Genomic DNA, 23402 nt, shown 5'->3' on the forward strand with positions numbered 1-23402 from the left:
GAGAGAGAGTTTAGAAACCGGCAACAGGAATACCGTCGAAACGTTTCAAAACTGTTTTTACGATGTCGTGAATCGCACACGTCCCGAATAACAAATATAGTAATGCGAAGCAGGATTTACCGAGCAGGTTGAAAGTAATTCTAAATTCTTTTTTATTCGAATAAAAATAAACTCGAATTTCTCTGCAAATAACCAGGTGAAGAATTAACCCGTTCATTCTGAGAACTCGGAGATAGATTATTTTCAAAATAGTACCGTGATTCAATTTTCCCTGTCAGCATCGTTCGCGGAACTTGAAGCATCAACACGATCGCTGATCAATCTTGATAAGTCACAGATGAAAACGTAGTTGGTGCACTTGGTGTTTGCATCGCGGAACTCGATCAATTCAAAGACATATTATAAGAGGCGCGTATCTGTCGACGAGTTTCAAAGTAATCATTTAGAAGCGAGGCCGGTTTCTACGAAGCCCAGGGAAACGCAGGCGTTTCGTTCGAAATAGCCAAAGGACGGGAACGGTTTCAAAAGCAAGTGGACGATGTCGCGAGAGACATAGCCGTCCCGAATACGAATACGCGATCGAAACGCCGCGAGTAAATTATGCAAAGCGAAAGTACCCACGTAAGAGCGGGTTGCGCAAAAGCTTCGTAAGAAGAACGCCCGTAACGTCGCCTGGTAATGTCCTCCTGGACTCGCGATGACGCGAAAACAAATTTCTTACCGCTTCTGAAATTTTAATTTTTCCATGCTTTCCCCCTGGTCATTATTGACCATCCAATAGAAATTTAACTGAAAATCTCATGCATTTTAATCCTTGAAGGCTACCAGGGGTGAAATTTCACCCTATTATATTATTCAGGAACGCAACAGTTGTTAACGTTAAATATTTAGATATTAATTTAGATTTTCCGTAGCGGTACTATGCTACCCTAAAGCTGATAATAGCCTTTAAGGGTTAATATACCAATAATCTACATATCCAGATTTTGACACAGAGTGCGATAACATGTATCATAGAAATATTTGCTGCATTAATTATGCAGCTGACAATTATCAGAACACACAGCAGTTCGATGAAAAGACAAGCAATATTAAATAAATTTCCGACATTTCAAACACTGATCCACGATGTACATGTTACCTCGACTGACAAGTAATCAATTCATTCCTTTGTTATCGGTGAAATTTCAATGCACTCGATGTAATTGATGACTGGGGATACCTTTTATATTACATCACAGAGGAATTACAGAGTTAGATCCGTAGACAAATTGAGGAAAAATTGCAGAAGTCTCGTACTCTGTGTATAAATGAAGAAACGATGGTACGAAAACAGCAGATGTACAATTGTTTGTCGATTTCGCAACGACGTAACCTTTGACCCGAACAATAGTTTGATGGCATTAGTCAGACCGTTGGCGGGTTAATAAAATCGAATAATCGCGCATTTTCCGCGTGTCACTCGATCCGCGAGGCATCGTTTGATAACGATAACACGGATGAGACATCGGAGAATTGCCGTTTCAGCCTATTCGTTCGTGTCGGTTCGCGAAGACGCGGGTCTAATAACGACCGGTTATTAATGGAACGTCGCAACGTTTCGGGAACGATGTTCAGGAAATTAAGTAATTTCGTTCGCCAGAGAAATAAATTGCATTGTTTCGCAAGTGGCTCTTTGTACAGTTTCCATTATATCGTCGGCATTATTTGCGATAGTAATTGTTAATCTTCGCATCGCCTATCGATTGTGCTCGCCGTACAAAAGAGGAGAAAATTCAACGATCCAGGGCTCTCTGTTGTCCTGACAGAGACATATGAAATATGAATAATACTACGGTAAAAAGACGCATAACGACGTGCTTAAAAAACGCGATAGGTTCGAACGTCTCTGTGCCCTCGCGAAGATAGGTCTTCTTTATAAGGATAGGGGACCATTTTTATCGAGTTTCAATATGGTCGAATATTCTGCCTGCTATGTTAGCGGCAGGGCTTCGAGTATTTTTTTCGCGAGTGAAAGCCAAAGCAGCCACGCGAGTCTCCCGGTGAACGGTGTTCAACGATGGCGATCCTTCGATCGTCCCGATCGGCGTGTTTTCAGAGCCGTCGAACGGGTTCGAAGGTTGCCGTTACGAAATCAATCCACGTCTCTCGTTTTATCCTGATCACTCTCCGATTCATACTTATCGAGCTATTATGATCACGCGGTTACCGCCGAATCGCTGTCGAACTGTCTATCCGTTTGCTAGATCGCGTGAATTTCGATTCTCCTTAAATAGCGAGGATAGAAATTCAGGTTATGATCTTAAAAACCAATAAGTATTTCAAGAAAATGTCATTTAAAACGCGTAGAAAATTAAATTTTTCTGAAAGGAAGCACCTATTTTAAAATCTTCAATAAATTTTCTATTTATAACTGGAACCAATCTTTCGTGTCAAATTGTGCCATCCAGTTCTGTAGATTTCTTTCATAATTAATATATCCTTATGAAAATAGACGGATTTAGAAGGAAATTGTCTGTTTCAAGTTTTCGAGTGACACGAATCATTCACTCGACACGACGCACCTATTATTATTCTTTTCATGGTAAAATATGATATGCAGCTCCCTTGTTGGTGCACGTATGCTTTTAGTCATTCAAAGATCATCGACCTTATAGGCGTCGCGATACGATAAGATTATAGTAATAGGTACAACTACTGTAAGTAGGTAAACGCTTCTGTCTTTACACGATAGTGCCGCCTAATGCATAGACGCACTATCGCTCGAAGGAAAATATGAAACGTTATGAAAGTCTAAAACGTGACGAGAAACTTGATAAAGTAACAACAAATAGAACTCAGCGAAAAAATAGAAGAGTATCAAAAGAAAGAAACCAGTGGGAGGATTATGATATTATGCTCGTTTCAGGTCAATTTTGTGTGTAACAAAGTTTCACCTACGCGACTGTAAATCCCATCGCAATTAAAAGCCATGAGTGAACGCGTGGAAGATTCCGAAGACAGAGATCTTTAAACGCAATGGTTACATCCCGAATACGGAAATTTAATTCGTCGTATCGCGAGGGGGTATTATTCAAATTTCAGATGGTTCATTACCGCGTACAAGGGCTTATTCTCATGGCGGCCCGTAAAACATTTGCTACCGCGATAATGAAAGGTTCGGCGCGCGTTAAACGCGGCATGCATAGGAAAAGAAGATATCGCGAAAATTCGTAGGACATTCTGGCACGGTTAATCATCCCTTAATCATTTATAAGAGAAACGATGAAACGGTCTTCACGTGAAGACGGTCCATTAAAACAAACGCGCCACGGCACGGGAGATCCGTTCAACGACGCCGCTTAAAGAGATATTAATTATTCGACTTCTAAGCCCTTCATTATTCACATAACTGGAACTCTGGGTGCACGGGAGGCCGGAATACGCCTGGAAGAAGAGAAAGAAAAAAAAAAAGAGAAAAGAAAGAAAGAATTGCACAGTCGACGATGGAGGGATGAAGGAAAGAAAGAGGAACACCTACCCCTTTAAAAGGTGCGCGCCTATAGGCCGGTGGAAGACAGAGAAAGAATGGAAAAGTTAGAAGGGGAGAAAGGAAGACGGTGAATAGCTTAGAAAGAAACGCTCGAACCGGGAGGGTGAATGAGGGAGAGAAACAAAAATAAAGGCAGATAGACGGAAGCAGGTACATAATGAGGGAGAAAGAGAGGGGGAATGAAAAAAGAGAGCGAGTCGGTAGAAAGATACAGAGCAAGGTAGGGGTTGAAGTATCAGCGTGGCGCGGCGAGGGTTGGGCCGTGAAGCTGCTGCCGCTGCTGCTGCAGCTGCAGCTGCAGTTGCAGTTGCAGAAGGGTGAGGCGCGGTACAGGAGGAGAAACGGAAGCGTGGCTTCCCAGATCGATAGCCGTGCGCCCGTGCAACCGAAGCTCGACTCGCGTCGCCAACCACGGCGACGATGTTGTCGTCGTCGACGGCGGCGTCGTCGTGCTCGTGGTCGTCGGCGTCGTCATCGTTGACGTATGCCACGACGACGTACCGAGGCGCAGACGCTCGATACGCCTAGCACGTGCAACGTTTTCTCATCGGTCGAAAAGCGCGAGCTTTATCGTCGAAACGACGGACAATGGTTGAGCTTCATTTCTTTCTTTCCCTCCGTTGTTTTCTGTCCGTCTACCTGCTTTTTTTTCCTTCCTTCTTTTTCATCCCCCTTTTTTTTGGTGCCTTTTAATGGACACGCCTTGTTCACTCGATGCGACTCTAACGAGTCGAAAATTTCAGCCGAGCGGATGTTTCGTCGACGACGCGAGCTGATTGACGTCGAGACGGATCGATACACTGTTCAGCTTTAAAACGCTTTTCGGGGCTATTCGGAGGGTGGATTCTTGTTAATCCTCGCAAAACTTCGCCGTTGTTAGTTAATTTTATTTTTTTAACAGCGGAATTAATTTGACGATGAATACTTGCATCTAATCTAATGTTTCTCGTTTAAAATGAAGTGTTATTACGCGATTTGTTTTCAAAATATTACTATCTGTAATATGAAATGTTTGCCATTTGGTAGGAAAAATGTCCAGCAGAGGATAATGTTTTTAACCAATTTAATGACTCATTAGCAGTTCAATAATAGCATGTTTGTGTTAATGATTTTTGCGTTGGACGTGTCTTTGGTTACGGAGTCGATTAGAATCGATCTCGCGGATTCATTGTCTCGTGGAGAGTAATGCAGTGACTTACATGCACTGCGATGCTTGTTTGTTTCGTAACAGATAAAAACCGATTGAGCGACGAGGCGTGCATAAACGACGGAGATAATTGAACGATGAAACGAACGGGAATAGATGACTCGACAAATCGAGACACACGAAGACGTAATAGGACGTTGATATCGTACAATGGATATTTATAAATATCCTCCTCTGATATCAAATATTTACCACTTTGGTGGTTGCTTCAAAAATATTAAACACACTGTTGTGGCTACATTATATCACGTTTAATGTATCGTGACGGATTATGCAATACGCGATGTAACATCGAAACATCATGTTATCGACCAAAATGTACGCAACAATTGGTGCGTTATGTAATTTTCATTTATTGCAATCTTCGATATACAATTCTATTTCGATTTCTTTAAATTCGCCTCAGCGTTTATCGATGCGATGCATTTAAGACTCTTTAGGCTCTCCCATGGTTTCATCGTCCGCACTCGTAATTACAGAAATTTCTACGGAAACGCGCAGCCAGTGTCCACGAATTCCATATCGATGTTCCCGAGGAATGTATCCCCGAGTGAATGCCAAAGGAGAGCCGCACACGTACTCCAAAGCTCAATACGTTGTTAACAATAGGTCAAACGATATTTCCCGTTAAAATGCGAATTAGAGAAAAAACAGCCTGTGCAACGTGGGGGTGTTTAAAAAGCTCGTGGAATTTCTTGCTCGTCATTTCCTGCGGATAACCAGGATGGATGAGAAAGTTGATACAAGAAAATGGATAAAGAGATATTAGTCATTTAGAAATTAGAAATTACTCCTATCGCGATAGTAGACTTATCCTTCGATTTCCAAAATACACAAAAGCATTCCACATAGATATAGGCGCATGAAAGTGAGAAAAATTGATTCCAAAAACCTTTTGTACATTCCACGTCCATGTGGTGTGTCGATGAGTTGTACCGGTTCTTTCGGTCGAGGAAATTGCAAGGATGCACGTGCATGCGCATGACGGGCTAACGCTGAATCTCCTTAAAGCGGGATATCTCGATATCGCGAAACCCATTGTCGGGCCAACACGGTGCGCCTCCACTTGCGATCACGTTTTTAACCTTTGCACTTTGAGATGATCTCGCTGCCGATGTTCGGTCCACGTGAACGTACACATACTTAAATCCTCGCGGTAAAAATCGTGAGAGCGGAAAGTGGAGCCGAACAAACGGACGTTCATTTGTACTTTTTTTAATTGCGATACGTTAATAACTCACGGTGTGAAATTGCACAGAACCTCGGAAGTGAACCTGATAGCGAAGCAATAAGAAAGTTGTCTTTTTATTTTTTTTTTTTGTTCACAATTATAGGAAAATTCAAGTGTTAATGTATACTTAACTGTTTGAATTGTATTAAGTAGGAGATCTATTTTAACTTAGCGGTAAGCTGCGCTAAACCAAGCATTTATGGGTTTATACGTTTATGAGGCACAGTTAACACTTTACTACTATGCTATAATGGATTTTGCATTTCATATAATTAAAACACTTGTCCGATCGTTAGAAAATTTTATATTAATGTACAAGTGTGGTACGAATGATAACAATTCTTCCTCGCATTTTATCTCAGATTAACTTAATCATTTTTACCTACATTCAATTATCGCGAATTTCTCTTTCGTAATACGTAGGTAACAGGTGAGTCAGAAAAACTTGGGTTTCCTGTTAGACGATTAAAATAACAAGGGACGCGTTATCACGACCCAAGCTCAATATTTAAGTACAGCAGGAAGACAGTGATAGGAAGAAAGATTATCGACCGGCGATTCCCGAGTCGGCCCATTGCCATGTTGCGATTCGATGTAGGACAGCATCGCAAAAACGGCACTCTTGGCTCGTCACACTCGTTACCAATTTAGATGTGTCCATTCGAACGCGTTTGTACGCACGGTTCACTCGTTAGACTCATTAGCGAGCTGCTTGTAAATGTATCGAATGGAAAATGTTCGATTCGATCCACTAATGAGATAGCAGATCATTTCTTCTTTTAAATTAATTCCATAGATGGTCGAAGGCACACGTGCATGGTCGAGTTATTTATGATCTTTGAACTCAATGTTCTTCGAAAATTCTTTTCTTTAGAATTTAACCTTTGAACAGAGACGTCTGGGTCAACATAGACCCAAACTTACAAAACATATACAAGAATATTAATCTAAAGTTAAATGTTTCATTTGATGGAAGAATAAATTTTAAATTAAAATTGAGGATCTCTCCGTCATTCGGAGGATTAAAAGTCTGCACATTGAATCAAAGAAACGAAATTGTTTCTTTGCTAATTGTTCATTTCTCTTGCTGATTTATCTTTAGTTTCTTTAATTGTGTTTCTTTTTGCTGTTAATATCGATTAACAGAGATGTTCGTAAAAAAAGAAGAGTAAATTAACGCGATCAGCAAAACGTTGCTGTTAACTGGTTCGCATGAAACGCGATCTCGGTCTCCAAAGGCCGCGATTCTCACAGACAGACGCGAAAAACTCGCTGAACCGCGTTCCACATCGCAAATTACGAATTCGCACTTGTCCCGAGCAATTAATCGCACTCGAATTCTTCGCAAATTGTCCGCCGTGTTTTTTCGTTCGAGCACGCCTTTGGTCTCGACTTCTTCCATAAAAAAAAAAAACGTCGAGCTGTGTGCGAAAGCTTTTTAGAAAAACGAAATAAAAGCTCGGCGCGATTCCGTGGAAAATGTGAAAATGGGCGGTTGGACGGTGTAACGATGGCGAGTGTGAGCCGCAAACGAGAACACAGAATCCTCAAAAAGTCGCGCAGCACGGATTTGCGGAGAGAAAAAAAAATTTCGCGACAGAGAGCAGGTGTCACGTTGGAGGTAAAAGAGGACAGGGTGGAGAGGAGCGCGAGAGAGAAAGAGAACGGGGTGCAGTGTTATGCAACCGGGGACACACACTACCCACGATATTTTCGAACGATCTTTATTCTACTTTTTTCTGCTCGCATTCAGTTGCAGAGAATGCAGCAACTGCAGTCTCGAAAATATTTCTGTAATTAACCATTTTTTAATTATTCCGTAATTACTATTTCTCTCTTTTTTTTTTCTTTCAAAGAAATTAATTATTATCAGTTAGCAAATTTTTGTAAATTTATATGTTTAAAATCCTTTTATAATTAGGAAACAGATGAATGAAAGAATTTTTCTTTTGAATGGAACAAAGGATAGAAAACTTTTGTTATGCTAGTAAAATTGTAATAGCTATTCACAGGGTTCTCGTAATATTTCATAACAGTGTATCATTGAAAATGACCGAACGTGGAAAGACAAAGGAGAGGGCATTGCAGCTTGAGACGAACGATAAGATTGCGTAAAGCGAGTCCGGCGACTATGACTACGACTTGACTCTTGCTATGACGTGATCACCATACAACTATGATCATTAAGGTCTGCGGCGTTCCGACACGAATTGTAAAGTTAAAATAACGCTTTATAAGCGCTGGTCTAACGGTTTCCCGGTATTTTTAGCAGTGAACTGTCTGAAAGTGTGGGAAACATGTGAAAAAAGAAATCGAGCTTTTTTTACTTGAATGCAAATGATGAAACATACTCGAACGTGACTACTTCATTTACCAAATGCATGTCTCACACTACATTTCATTAAAAAGTAATATCAACGTGTATTTGTTTATAACAAAAATTTAACTTCTTTGGCAAACCTAATGGCAACAAAAATTCCAAGGCAAATATAATAAATAGAGCTCGGATGCAAATGCATATATTTATTTAATATTTTCTCTTTTAAACCGATCAAAGGTATCGTTTTATTTACACATTCTTTATATCGCAAATATCCATATATTACAACTACATAAATATTCACAATTTAATATTAAGGCTTCCAATAAAATTTCAAGCAGCACTTTAAAGAGAAAATTACAGAAGCAATATAAAACCACCCCTTGAATACATCTGTAATAATTCTTCCACGTTACGTAACACGCGTAATTGAATTCCAGTTTCATAATTAAAAGTAATTCTTATTTTTGCGATTATTTAAGAAATTGATTAGTAGGATAGAAGTGGATGGAAGGTGGAGGTTGAAGAAAAAGTTCTGTAGGCAGTGGGTTCAGTAGTTTGTGGGATAGCGTGGCGAGAAGTTGGGCTGGGTTAGGCATGGCATGGCAGGGCAGGGCAGGGCAGGGCAGGGCAGGGTGGAGAAATCGATCGTCGTGTTTACCCGACGGCCGCGTCGCGACGCTGCGGGTTTCGTCGTCGCGCGCGATTTCGCGCTCGAGTACGCGGACTTTGCGCTTTCCGCCTCGCGCACACGCCGGCTCTGCCGATAGATTAGTTTCATTCACTTAGAATTGGAAATTCTCGAAAGTTTTCAGCATCTTCACTTTTATACCATTCCTCAAATATTGCATTCTGCTTAACAAATTCTATTACATTTATTGAGTTTCTTCGAGTTTTCAAGGGTTTCAAGAGCGATTGACTTCTTCAGTATCGTCGAAGTGATTTGAAAGGTCTCCTTTACATTATCCTTTAAATAAATTATTACGTGAATAAATTAAAAAAATCCGTCAAAGGGATTCGAAAAATTTTCACTTCTATATTTTCCTTCAAATAATGAAGAAACATGAATGGAATTGCCTATGCATAATTTTCAAAAATCAATGTTTCGAGATTCTCGAGAGCAGCAAATTATTATACTTACTAAAATTATTCGCAGAAGTGATTTGCAATTGTACGTGGATCGAAGTGGTTGAAAATTGTCGAAAGAGAGAGTATTGAATGCCCATCGGCTACTGGCGGCGTGGTGAAAAAGAGAGGCTCGATTTACGTAATCGCATCCTGCGTGAATACGATAGTCCGATCTCGTGGCGGCTTGGCTCGGCGTTTATTTACGCGCCGCGTGTACGCAACGCGGACGACAGGAAAACTCGGCTGGAAAACGCGAGTCAAGCGATTTCCCGCCTGAATATACGAACGAAAATGAGACGCCACCGGTGATGTAACAGTGTCGCGTACACTTTGTATCGTAAATAGACTTTATAAACTATAAATAGTCGTTCGATGGCAGGCGCTGGTTAATACAGAGAAGCATCTATCGTTACTCCATTTCAAACACGAAGAAAGTATTACATATTAATTTGCAATAATTTCTTGCCGTCATTGTTTATTTACGGGTAGCTCGCACGAGGTTGAAATCGTATAAAGGTAATTAGAAATTCGCGGTGGAAACGTGCTGTTACGAAATGTTCTCGACCGAATTAATTAATTGTTACCCGGCTATAAAACGTGTAATTACTACTCACAGTCGGTAATTTCTACCTAAGCCTGTGATAATAAATATTCTTGTGCTGGGAAAAAAAAAGAACGGGATGATGAATGATTTCGTTAATGCGAATTTTATTATACAATTTTTGGAGGAATTCTTATTACAACTTTCATCGAAATTACGATTCTTCGATTTCTTAACGATTCTATATTATACGCTGTAATTGAACCGTGTAAAAGGATATGGAATTCATTTCTTGAACACCACTGGTGAATAACCAGCGCTCGTTTAATATTAATAATCACCGTTCCAATGGAATTCCTTCGATTCTTCGATCACACGCGTCCCAGTTACGCGACATAATCGAACTATGCAGACCAGCTTGAACTTATTTCGTGAATACTTCTGCTGATAGTTGTTAAGCATGTACATTATTCATCGCATATACCATGTTAAATATTTCATCAATTTTATGACAACAATTGAATAATTTATTAAACTCACTTACGATTCTCTTCGAATGCGAACGACACCGTACAATCGTGTCGTCGATTTCCAATAACGCGACGGCGGTAAACTTAATAAAACGAGCATACTTTCGTGATAATGCACGACATGACGTAAAGTTTCTCGTTGCATTCAGCTGCGCGGTGTTCCGTCTCCTTAAAGCGGTCCGCGTTGTTGGCGCGAGTCGCGTTAAATCACCGCTGCCAAGGTAACCCTAGACGTGGAAACTCATGGTTAACTCATGGAAACTCGCTACCGACCAGCTCGCACTTCGTCGATATATTACTTTTCACTTTTTCCACTTAAATTTCGTCGAACCATCCCTTTTTCAAAAGATATCCCACGTGTTCATCTTTCATAAAACCATCCCTTTCGATCTTCTCCATTCTAACATGAATAAATTCCAGCTTCCGAAGTACAAAGCTTACTTCTTCAGAAGAATATATATTACGTGTTTATTGCATCATTTCGACATATAAATCACATGTAGATTATACAAAGAAAATCGATTGCAAAGGCTAGGTATAGCCGCAGGCGGATTCGAACCTTACGTTAATTATTCCAACGTTTCGCAGGAAGTTCTAACGTATTCAGCTAGTTGTAGGCTGTTGGAACTCGTCGAATATACACTGTGTGTTTAGGAAGACCGTTTCGACGTCTGTTCAACGTCCAGGTCCGTTCACCTGGTGTATCCGATGCGCGAAATAAACGTAAGATCGCGAGTAATGTCCCAATAGACGGTTCAGGTGGGACCGGTGTAAAAAAACGTCACGATCAGACGATGCTAAGTGGGTGCACGTCGTGGAATTGTATCACTCGACCTCGTCGGGACGATGCAATAAATAATTCCGATAGCGTGTTCGCCGTACACGTTGTCTTTTCGTAGTCGATCTTTAACAGCTTGAGAAAGAAAAACGCTCGTGGCATCGGGTTTCCTCGATTAAATCAAGCTAGTTAAAATGGAAGCTCGCGTTTTCGCGCTGGATCGCGTATCGATCGACGCTGCTCGCTGTTTTCAGTGAAACGCCGGCTCGCGACCGGTTATTTTTACCGCGATTCCCTGCGAACGCGAATTTTAAAACGCAGTCGCCAGACAGAAGCGTGTCGGGCATCTTCTAAGCTCACGGTTTTATGAAACGAAGGGACGAACGGTTAGATACGTTTTGATCATCTTTTATAAGCAAACGAGACGATTTTCATGGATGTTCATCGCGCAACAGAGACGTCGAAGATCGAAAGAGAATCGCCAGCGAAATCGCGACAGAAGCGGCTTGAGAACCTCTGCGCGAGCAGCCTTGGCTGAAGTTGTCGAACCCGCGACCCAGTTACACGCTCGTGCCAACACAAATGCGTTTCTCACCCACACCTCTCGGAGGTGCATGCACTGTGCACTGCACGCCGATGCGCGCACTCCCCTCTCCTCTCGCCCGCTGCACTCGCCCCTCCTTCTCGCTGCACTCGCTCCGTGCTTCTCCGTCATTTTCTCGGCTCTCTTTCTCGCACCAAAGCGCTCAGTCTCCCCTTCTTCACCGCGTTTTTCCGTCTTCCTCCCTGCATTTTCTCTACCCCGCCGGCTTTTCCTCTCGGTCACTCCTCCAGTCATTTTCGCTGCCTCCTTCTTCCTCTCGCGATACTTTTATCTCTTTCCGCGAGTCCCTACGTCTTCGTTCAACCATGGTTTTCCATCTTCGTCGAGGTTCACTCTGTGTGTCACTCCACTCCCTACTCTGTTCACTCCCTCTTCAAGTTCCCGCCGCAGCGCGGGCACACACGCACGTATCGTCATCGTCGGTGCACTTTCCTCGACTTTCGTCGTACTCGCCTTCGATGCTCGACGCTACGCGCGCGGAATTGCGAGAATTTCGCGCGTTTTTCTTTTTCTTCTTCTGTCGCTCGATGATTATTTGGGGAGGGATGGTGTAGGTGTCGGAGCAGACTCTTCGTGGTTTCTCTTCCTCTGGTAGGAAGTTTGAAGAGTAATTGCTATTTTAGATGCAGTTATGCAAGAGTTCGGGAAGAGAAATGCATATTTAGAAAATTGAAGAATTTCATTTTTATCGTCCAGTTCGCTCATAAAAAGAAAGGAATAAAGTTGTCACCATGAAAGCGGTACAACTCTTTAAATAATTATCTGCGGCAGTGATTAAAATAAACAATGTAGGAAAGTTGTCGTAAAGGAAACTTTGCTATCTCATTCGCTAGTTCCAAAATTGCACTTTCATGCAAACGAAGGCAGATGTCTGAAACGGAAAACTGTCTGCCAAGAACGGTTCTTCTTTCATCTTCCAGCGTGTTTAATTCTGATCGAAGACACGTTGGGTTTGATCATTCAACGTCACCACGGAGGCCAACGGTTCGTTACGTTGCAATGATATCGTATGCTCGTTCCCCTTACGTAACACGATCACACGAATCATCCGCGTCGTCATCCCGTTACAAGCAGACTGTTACCTCCTGCACCTATGCGATGCATCAACGAATTATGTGCAACGACGTTCGAATTATCACGTTCGCTGCCAGAGTGCATACACTCTCGTTCATAAATCATGTGATACTTTAGCATTTTATAATAAATCTGAATTACAGATTCAGTTGTCACATCGGCGAGAAAGTTTCTATCTTCATAAATACAATTCTCAATATTTTAACAGAAAACCTCGTGTACTTGCACGTATGCACTCGGTGAAATGCAGGTCACTCGGTCAGCGCTGAAATTTTCTAGATAAACAGTGCTCCTGATTACGTTTTTCAAAATTCATATCTCGATCCATTCTCACTGCTAAAATGCCGACCGTTGTGAACATTCCATGGAGTGAATCGCACCCATACGGAAATCTTCAAACGACCGATCTATCTAATAAAGTAAAATCAATTTATTGAATTTCTTCTCACTTCTACTGCCACTATTTCGGTTTCTACTCGAACTACTTGAACTTCTAAAAATTCCTACATCTACGTCTACACAGTTTCTGTTAACCAGACGGAAAACTAGCCGGAAATTCGCGTAAATGCATTAAAAGCGCGGGAAAAACAGCGAGTGCAAGGGATGTACTCGTCCAGTTAAACCTACAAGCGGTGCATTCTATCGAAATGCTTTTTACAAAAGCATTAAAGTCTCCGAATGTGTTATTCCATACATTTTAACGAGTTTTATAATTTTATGGTACCACGCTCTTTTTGAACAGTACGCGACTCGTCTGGCTGACGTGAAACGTAGAGAGGAAAAGGATTTTCATTTAACGGCATGAAAGTACTCGTAAATTAGAAAATAATTGTTTCAATTTTTTTTAATGAATTTCAGAATTTTACTTTGACAAATTTTCTTTGACATGGTTGCTTGAAAAATCAGCACGTATATTTTAAATACCGAATGGGCGTGCGCTTTTTTTTGTGAAAAGAAAAATGCATCCATCGAGTGTGTTTAATATTCGAATAGGAAATAATGGTAGAATTGTAATATTCCAGAAGGTAACTAAAATGTATCGGGAACGCGTAAACAAATCAACCATTTCGATCATGAAACTATAGGCTGCATAATGATAGATTGACGCACGGTTGACACGATTTTCCGACGCGGACAACATTGCGATACTTCTGAATATGAAAACTATAATACATACGCAGCCATAGGCAAGATTGACCCGTTGTCGTTCCTACCAGCGTGATTACTAAGTCCGTACGAGTTATTTTCAGATAATCGATAGAAGCACCTTTGTTCTCACCCCGTACAAGTCGGACATTTACCCGGCTCATTCGAATTACCTCTCATTTGTGAAATCGCTCGTCTAGAGGAAATTTCTTCTTTCATTCTGAAGATTATTAATTATTAAAGCTCCTTTTTCAAATATCCTCTGATAATCATTTCATTACGAAGTACGTATACATATATACACTATGTCAATCTATCAAATTGCAATTATTAACTTACGATAACGAAAGGGTTAAATTTAGTTCGTACCAACTTTTAGGAGGTCTAAAAACGTCAGGCTGTTAGCGTGAAATATTGAATTCTTTTCAGTAGACACATGCTGCCATGTGCAGACACGCGTGAATCAATATCGAACGGTAGATTGATAACTTTTGTATCCGAGATTATTTATTATTTTCCCAACATCGAACACGTATTCGCGTTTGAAACTCGGTTCGAAATAGCGCGTTTCTATCGGTGAATGGAAAGAGGTTTTCACATGAAAAACAATAAACGTGCAGGATACACTTTACAGGGGAATCGTAAGCGGTCCATTACGCAATTCAATATCGATATCGTTGCATATCGGAACTGACGTGTTCGAGCACGTTCTTGCTTCCCAAGGGAAAGCAGCGTATCGTAACGACGGATCGAAAGAAACGTTAATACACAGACCTTTTTTCATTCTTATCCCTTCTTCTTCCATTTTTTCTTCTTCTTCTTCTTTTTCTTCTTCATTAGAACAACGTAACGATTCGCATGAAATAAAGCGTGAGAGCACGGCAACGAAGCGTGGGCGGATTAGGTATGTAGATACGTATGTGAGAATCGACTAGACGTAGGCGAACGGTCGACGCAACGTTGATTGCAATTTTACATCGGTGCCTCATAATGTCCCGTACGTATGTGTGCACCTTTAGATAATCCCGCAAGCTTTATGGACACCTGTATGACGTTGTCGTATTTCACGGACAAAACATGTCGCTTTTGTCGTTTGTTTAAAAACCTTACCGGCGCTAGCTGCCGTCGCCGTGCTCTATGAAATAGAATGGTCCGTATAAAAGGTAGAATTTATTTCTGTACCTTTCGATTGAAATCAATTCAAGGCTAAGTAGGTTCGTCATTGCGAAGAAATGTACTTTGCTCGGTAACATAATTGTTTTTATTAATATATGGAAATAATCTTGAAATAAGATCGAAGTTCGAAATAGAATTCATCGTGAATTTAATATTAAAATTCAAAAAGTTCTTATGCTATTAATATTATACTGTTTATGCAAAGCGGCAAGTTGAAAGGTTAATTTGAAAAATGAATTAATCAGTTACTGATTATTATTATATCTTACCACGCATGGTCATTTTCATTGTGCCAGCCAACGTGTTAAGAATCCATATTTACTGTGTCCCGTATTAAGCATTGCTATATCTGCTGTGATAGTCGGCGTGTTAATGTGAAATATGAACGCTTGAAATATTCTGCCTATGTTTTATTTGATATTCATGCAAGTAATACATTGCATAAGCTTAACTCGGTTATCTTATACACAAACGCATGCTTTATTCAAGAAAATGTAGCGAAAAAGTACGATTAATAGATGCATTGCGTGCATCGGTTATTGCTCTTAGCATTGCATATAATCATAGATTAATATTATACTTGTACGTTGTGATATTTAAAGCTCGATTTTAATAAGCAATTTATTAAGTTCAGTGAACAGCAGAATATATTTAACGTTCAGTGAAATATTTATAATAATAATAATTTGAAGTTCATAGATTCTTGCTAGGTTTATTAACAAACAAATTAACTGTCTCTGGCTTGTAATTAACGAGCAGACTACTGTAATTTCATTTGCCTCCTCCATCTAGGAGAACTTCACCTCTGCCTTTCGCCGGCCCGTTTTATGCCAGTTACAGAGCTAGAACTTCAATTAATCACATCAGTCAGGATCATTAACTAATTTGTTTTACAAAGTAGTCGTTAGAAAATACACTGTGCACCTGTTACTTAAGATCGCGCCATCCATGGAGCCTAATTTAGACATTCTCTACGATGCTCCGACAGCTTTGACTTATCAAATTTTCACGTCTCATTATTTTCGGACGGGAAATGTTTTCCCTTCGAATTGTGTCAGCAACAAAATCGTGAAAATGGACGTAATTGCGATTGCAATTATTCACAATATCTCGTCTCTCTCTAAATAACTCTTCATCCGCTTGCAACTCTCAACGAGATTAAGCTTAAACGTTCAAGTGAATCATCGAGTAACACCATCAACAACAGCAACAACAAGATCGTGGAGGGAGACACGGGTCGCCGCTGAGAATTCCAAACAGTCGGGCAATTCGCTCGAACTGGCTGGCTTTCGCGGCTTTCGCGTTCGTAGGATCCAGGAAAAGTCTTCGTGGAAACTCGGCCTGCTATAAATACATGCGTGTTCGATGAATCGGCTCCGTGTGCCGAGACGCGTTCAGCCGACTGTTCGAAACAGTTCGCGCGCGATTATTGCGTGCACAGGACTGTGCGACGAATGCGAAATCGTCGAAGAAGAACCGAAAAGCTAGCTATCGAGCCGAGTCACTTTCGTTTGCGACATCGACAAACGAAACGGACGGGCTGCATAAAAAAACTGACGGATGCGCGAAACGTTTCGTCTGGTTGTGCAAGACGCGTCCCGATGGAAATGGACTCGCACTTTCCTAGATGAACGTGGCCCCAGGCGACTGAATCGGAAATACACACCAGCGATGGTTTAGTCGATCGTGTCGGTTCATCTGCGATGAGAATTTTAGGTTGATCGATTTCTAACCCTTTCAGCACGATGAGTATACAGTGACTCGTGTGCTGGTTTCTTTGAAATTTTGAAAAAAATATTGTGATTTCAAAGTTGGAGAATGATTTTTTTCTTGTTATGTTAAATTTAATCAGATTGATTAGTAAAGTGATAATGGAACTGCAGAGTCAGTCATGACCCAAATCTAAAGTTAAATATATTATTTTTAAACGAAAGAGTTTTATATATTGGAAAATTCATTTGTAGAGGAATGATGTAGAATTTAGGGGATGAAAATAATGTAAAACAGAAAATTGAATTAAAATCGTGGCTCTCTTCGTGGTTTGCTGTCCGATGGTTAATTGATGAAAGAAATTGCACAGCTTACCGGTGATTAATTTATGGTAAAATTATTGGGTTTTCGAGTTATGAATTTTTGAAATTGATAAGCGGATGAAATTTGCATAGACTCCGCGTGGAATTTTCGGTTTATCGTTTTCCAATACCACGTGGAATTATTGAAAGTGTAAAGAGGTTTTATTCTAAATGAAATCTTGAAATACCAAGGAAAAATGGTGACATTTTTGAACTGTTCTTTTTATTATTTCTCCACGAAAATGTTACCTGTTTAGTGGCATAAAAGTGTAATTATGTTCGAATATGTCTTCCCGATGTATCTGCCTTCGGAAGGAAAGTTGTTTTCAAAATTTTCACGTGAACTAAGATAAGAAGTTTTAGGGAAAGCGGACGGTCTCTTACATTCAAAGTTTTGCTATCACTTGAGACTGTTCGGTGGTAAAGTTTAAGCGGAGATTTAGAAAAATTTATAGGTTTAGTTTCGAACACGGACACCGACGATACAGTTCAAGTATACGGCTGCAAAGTTATTCCTTTTTCTTGAAATGAATTTCACGCTCTTACTGGTATTACACCGGGCAAAATAATTTTTATTCAATTTCAAAATCACAAGTTGCTCCTCGAAAGGATAAACGATTAAATGGCGAGATTTCATTTCGTTTCACTGAATTTTTGTTTACCATTTAAATGAAAAAGCGACGTTGTAAATATGCAAAATCCCTTGACACGTGTCAAAAAAATGTCGCGGTTGAAATTACGAGCGCGAGCGGATGCATAAAACGAACGAAGCGACTTCGTATAAATGCAAAACGGAAATTGATTCCTACTTCGTTGACTTGCATTTCGAATCGTGACATTTCGATGCATCGTGCCGGTGCATCCGCGTTCGACGAACGCCGCACGTGAATGCGGTATGCGTCGTACGAAACCGTACGACAATCTGTCCGACCGTTGGTCGTTCACGATAAAATCGTCCGACACGTTCGCATTCGTGCTCATTAACGAGTCGCAATTAAGCAAGCTGCAAGATGCACCTTCGTATCTCAAATCGCTTCTGCAAGATCGAGGACGTTTCGGCTGGCGAAACAGCGTTCGATGCTTCACCGACTAATCGACCGAATCACTCGGCCAATTAACGTGCAAAAAACAGACTTGATTTGTCTACTTTTTGGTCAATTATCGAGTTGCTCGCGTTTTTCGGATATCAAGCGGAAATTAAAGTGGCTTGGCGGTGATTTTGGAATTATCCACTTGATAATTATGTGTATGGAAACACATTGATTTCATTAATTTCGAAGTGGCAAATTAAGAAAATAATAGTTCGCATAAAAATGTAATCATCATCTTGCCGTATGCCATACTAGGTTCGGCTGTATCTACTGCAGTAGTCAGACAGTAATTCCCAAAATAAGTGAATCATAATAACTCTCAATTGAATAATTGTGAACAATTTTCATTTAATCGTGTCACTTTATCTAAAGAAGTCTGCTATCTGCAGAAGATTAAAATGACCCAGTTTTAATTGGGAGAAGAGTAATCATAATAATCTTGTCATCCTTACGGTTCATCTTTTCTCTTTCTCTCTCGCCTTGCCATTCTTTCCAACCACCACTTTCCATATCAGTTGGCAACCCTTTTCCTCACTGTATTATTTCAAACTGATTTACACCCCCCCGTAGATAAACCTTCATTTTCATGCCTATTTTTCTTACGTTCACCCGAGGGACTGTTACGAAACGAAAACGTGAAAAATGGCCTAACGAAATTTTCGTCAGACTTTCACAACTCGTGACGTATCACTGGTAACATATTTCACAGAGATGAAAAAAAAAAGAGACGCGATTAAAAGCGAAGGAAATCCCCGGGCCATCCCTCATTGTCGTTTAGCCACGTATCGACTCTGCCTGTCAGACTATGCATATTCAGTATGTGACACGAGATCATGGAGATGCGGGCGTGCTTTCTAAATTTCACTGCAAGCATTCCGGAAAACGAGTGGTGACGCGTGCCTCGGTCTTTCGTCAAATTGAATAAAGGCTATTGTACGCTTGGGCCGAGCGCGGACTAAAAATAAACGGAACTAAATGACGAGCGCGTTTTACTGGCACGATGTAAATCGTCGTCGTTGCGCCAGTTCGCCAGAAAGACGTTTCAATTACGCGACAAGTTCGATGCGACTTCCTGGCTAACGAGTGAACGAACGAATTCCTCTGTGTTCGACGTTTCCTTATCCATTGATTTTTCTACTTACTACCAGACATTTCTACCCCTACGTAATTTGGAAGCGGCTGGCACTGTACAATTAAAAAATGTTATAATTTTTAACACGTTAAATACTACTGTGACGATAGCTGAGATTGTAATTGAAAAAGATTTAACGATTACAGAAGTCGATAGTTGTCAAAGGATAAAATAAATTGTTTAACCGCTCGGCTCGTTAATTTGTCCGTAAAAGAATAGAAAGAGAAGAGGGAGAAGCGAGGGGAAAGAAGACTGAAGGATGGTCGCCTCTTCAGAAGTACTCGAAATCTAAAGTCCCCTCCGTGCCGTTTCCTTGGGGACGAAATGAACTGCATTATGGATATTCTTCAAACGGTAGTCTGCGAAAGAAGGAAAACGACAAAGCTGAAAGGAATTAATTTCTACGGTTTCGACCGGCTCGAGAAACGGGCCTAGCGTTTCATAGAAACGCGAGTGCCGCATTAAAATCAATATGCCGTAACTTTAAATGACGGGCATCGACTGAGAGGAAAATAGGGAAGTTAGATAGAAGGCGGCTGATAAAGGTATCGTTAGAGGAGAAACGTAATCGTAGCTGACGATTAATAACGCTCCCTAATAATCATTGGCGGCGGTCATTAATATTGTTTAACCGTACGGGATACCGAGTCGGCGGCGTTCAAGGTGCCGCGACTCCTTTCGACATTCTTACGTTTGTAGAAACCAACATCGTGTTAACTGTGTGCCATTGGAAGAAATACCTTGCGCGTACGAGCCTTTCTTTCGCGAATCGTTGTAACAGGTAAAGATATAACATCCAGATAATATTGTTCTTTCAAAAGCACAATACGTTGCGATGGGATATCAAATTACTTTGATGCAAAAAATGGGTACTTTTTCAATTTCATATCTTGTAGCTATAATGATGTAGATTGTAGATGTATATCGAAATACAGGATAGTCTTGAATTTTCTTTTTTTTTCTTCTTTGATAGTGAAAACAGCATTGACACCCTACGAGCAAAAAGATAGTAGAATTCAGACGAGTGGTAGTCACGAGTGAGCAACGCTCCAGTGAGTCAGTTTCAAGTACGGGCACACCGTACGTGCCTTTTCATATTTCAGAGGTCCTCTCGGATCCTCCAATTTTCCTCGAATCACGAGAGGGTGCCGTGTTTCGAATTTTTGAATTACCGTTCTACGTACCCTACTCGCATAATCATAAGTTCATAAATTAGCTTTTTCTTTCATGAATATCCATGTATTTTCGAAAATTTTTCCTGATTTTTCATACCCCGTTTTTACAGTCTAACAAATTACCAAATTAGAATAGAAAATAAGTAAGCATATTATGACAGGGTATATCTAACGCATTTCCTAATTAATAATCGGTCTCTTGTTCGACCAGCCTCCATCAAATTAACACCCATCCTCATTATCATCGAACCTATCCAATTCTCGCGGGATGCTCAAAAGAGAATGATTGGGTGACTCGGTGCAAAGTAGAAGCGCATCGGCAATTCGCATGCGAGAGAGACGATTCCCGTTGGTGGGATAAAGATAGAAAATGAAGAAAGAGAGGGAGAGAGAGAGAGAGGGAATGGCGCGAAGAGCGCGCGAGCGGTGGCGAGTGCCGCGAGTAGCAGCGATGTGGGTCAACCGCGAGGCGACCGCGAGAGGCCCCGAGGGTCGCCGAGAATCGGCGAGAACGGCCGAGCGGCAATCACGTTGCGCGCATCTGGGTCACCGGCGTCCCGACGCATGCGCTTTTCCCTCCCTCGGTCGTTCACCGTTGACCAAGTTACTAACCTTCCGACACCCGGTCGCCAGTTAGCTTCTCGTATTGACCGCTGGAAAAACGTTGACTTTTCTCGCACGAGAAACCCGTCAGAGCTTTTCGTCGGCTTGCCAGAAGCTCGAGGAAGCCGACCATGCAACCAGCCCGATCAGCAACCACCAAATATCCCGCACGATCGTTACCGATCATGCTAAACGCTTTCAACCTGCTGATAATGGACGTTAACTCGGAATATATACCGCGGCTATTAATCGTCGTTCGGAGGATAAGCGTGCTCGTTGGACGTTCGTAAAATCGAAGCGACTCGCGTTAACGTCTGATAAGATCGTCTGGAAGACGGGAAGTAAATCGCGAGCGTTCTTTCCGAAGCGGTCGCGTTTTCAAATAGCAGATGTCGCTGGAAGATACGGCATCCTCGGCGCGCCACGAAATACGCGTACGCGGATCGATCGATTTCCTGAAATTAGACATTTTCTTGACGAGTTATCGACGAACAGAAAGATACAGCACGGAACGACAGTGGTTAACGAGCAGATGCGAATCGATCCCGCATACGGGACCGGTACCCCGTAGTCGATGCGATAAATCCATCGCGTAACGGGCTACGATTTATCCGCGATGCGCGCGTCCGCTGTAAACCACGCGCGACGAAAATACGTAATGAATGACCGGGAGAAACGGAAGACAATGTTTAGCCGGTTGAATCGGCCGATGCGTTTCCGAGCTATTCGCGTCCGGCGCGGCCCAAATTCAAAAATCTTTTCGGGCGATCTTGGCACCGCTCGAACGTCGATCGACCGCTCTGACACACCGCACACCGCGAGTACGTACACATCGGTGGCTTCGCAGTGTCGCAAGCGTTGCTACATCTGAATTCGCTTAAGGAAACTGTAACGGTCATTCTTGTCCGCGACCGAGCGGGACTCCTTCGCAGTTGCGCACTAGGTCGCCTCAAGGGCCGTTTGCATCTCTCTTTCTCGTATCATTACGTAATCCACGAGATCGGTCATCCTCGCGAATCGCATCGGTTCCCTTTTCTCCTGATGCATTTGGTTCAATGTAACTCTTTGATCGTAGAATCCCATGAGCGGTTAGATTTGGCCCGCATTAGAAGCCCATAGGTGTAGACGAAGGGATCGATAACCCGATGGGTCGTTTCGAACGATTATGTTCAACGTTCCTTGCTACATATTCGATCGGTTCCTCGTTTCCTGAAGTTATGCTCCATGGTTAAATTGATGGCGGCAGTCGGCGATATCTTAGAGCTTCCAAACTTTCCAACCCTCGGCTCGAATATATCGGACGTTTCTACTGAAACATTCCACAAAGTTTTTTCCACCGTTGCAGCAGCGTAACGCACTTCAAACAACGCCTGTTGTCTCCGTGCGAGATAACAAACGATAGGGAACGTATTATCGGTAACCCCGATAAAATCTGGCCGATGCAGCGGAACGGATCGTTCGTCAATCCTAATCGCAACACTTACTAGAGTCTAGGAAAAGAAGGAAAAAAAATTGTCTATTCGCGAACGTTTTCTGCGAACGAAGCGCGGAGTTGGAGGAAGGAAGGGAAATATTAAAAGCGTACGGAACGCTTGCACTCGTTCATAAGAACCTACCTCCATACTGATTATTCTATAGCCTGACCTACATTCATTCCGAGATTCACGCCGCTCGCGACTACCGACGACAAACGTGCGCTCGCTTCAGCACGCAACGTCTGTCTGCGTGGAAGACGAGCGGAGCGATAAAAAAAAGGAAGGAAAGCATGTGTGTGTTCAGATAAACGGAGTGCAAGAAAAGTTGCCATTTCGAATGCACGTGGACGCGCGATAAAAGCGGCGAAACGTCATCAACGGTTGAAAAGGCAGGCACAGAAAACTCGGTGCACGAAATTTTAACTTTCCAGCGGCGCAGGTGCAACGAGCGTGCGGTGAACCTGCGAAACGAAACGATTCTAATTACGATGCGTGGTGTCGGGAAAGTTTACCGCGTCACCCTTTAAACGCCGCCGGATTAAGTCACAACTTACGTAACGCTTGTTATTGTTTCGAACTTAAAGGGG

At 41.7% G+C, this 23402-nt stretch overlaps 1 protein-coding gene across 11 annotated transcripts in view; it reads left to right on the forward strand.

The window, feature by feature from the left end:
- The window catches only part of LOC114880946 (probable nuclear hormone receptor HR3), a 108653-nt gene that overhangs the window by 56536 nt on the left and 28715 nt on the right, over positions 1-23402 (forward strand). The window lies entirely within an intron of this gene.

This window comes from Osmia bicornis, chromosome 13 (assembly GCF_907164935.1).
Source record: "Osmia bicornis bicornis chromosome 13, iOsmBic2.1, whole genome shotgun sequence".
Taxonomy (NCBI): domain Eukaryota; kingdom Metazoa; phylum Arthropoda; class Insecta; order Hymenoptera; family Megachilidae; genus Osmia; species Osmia bicornis.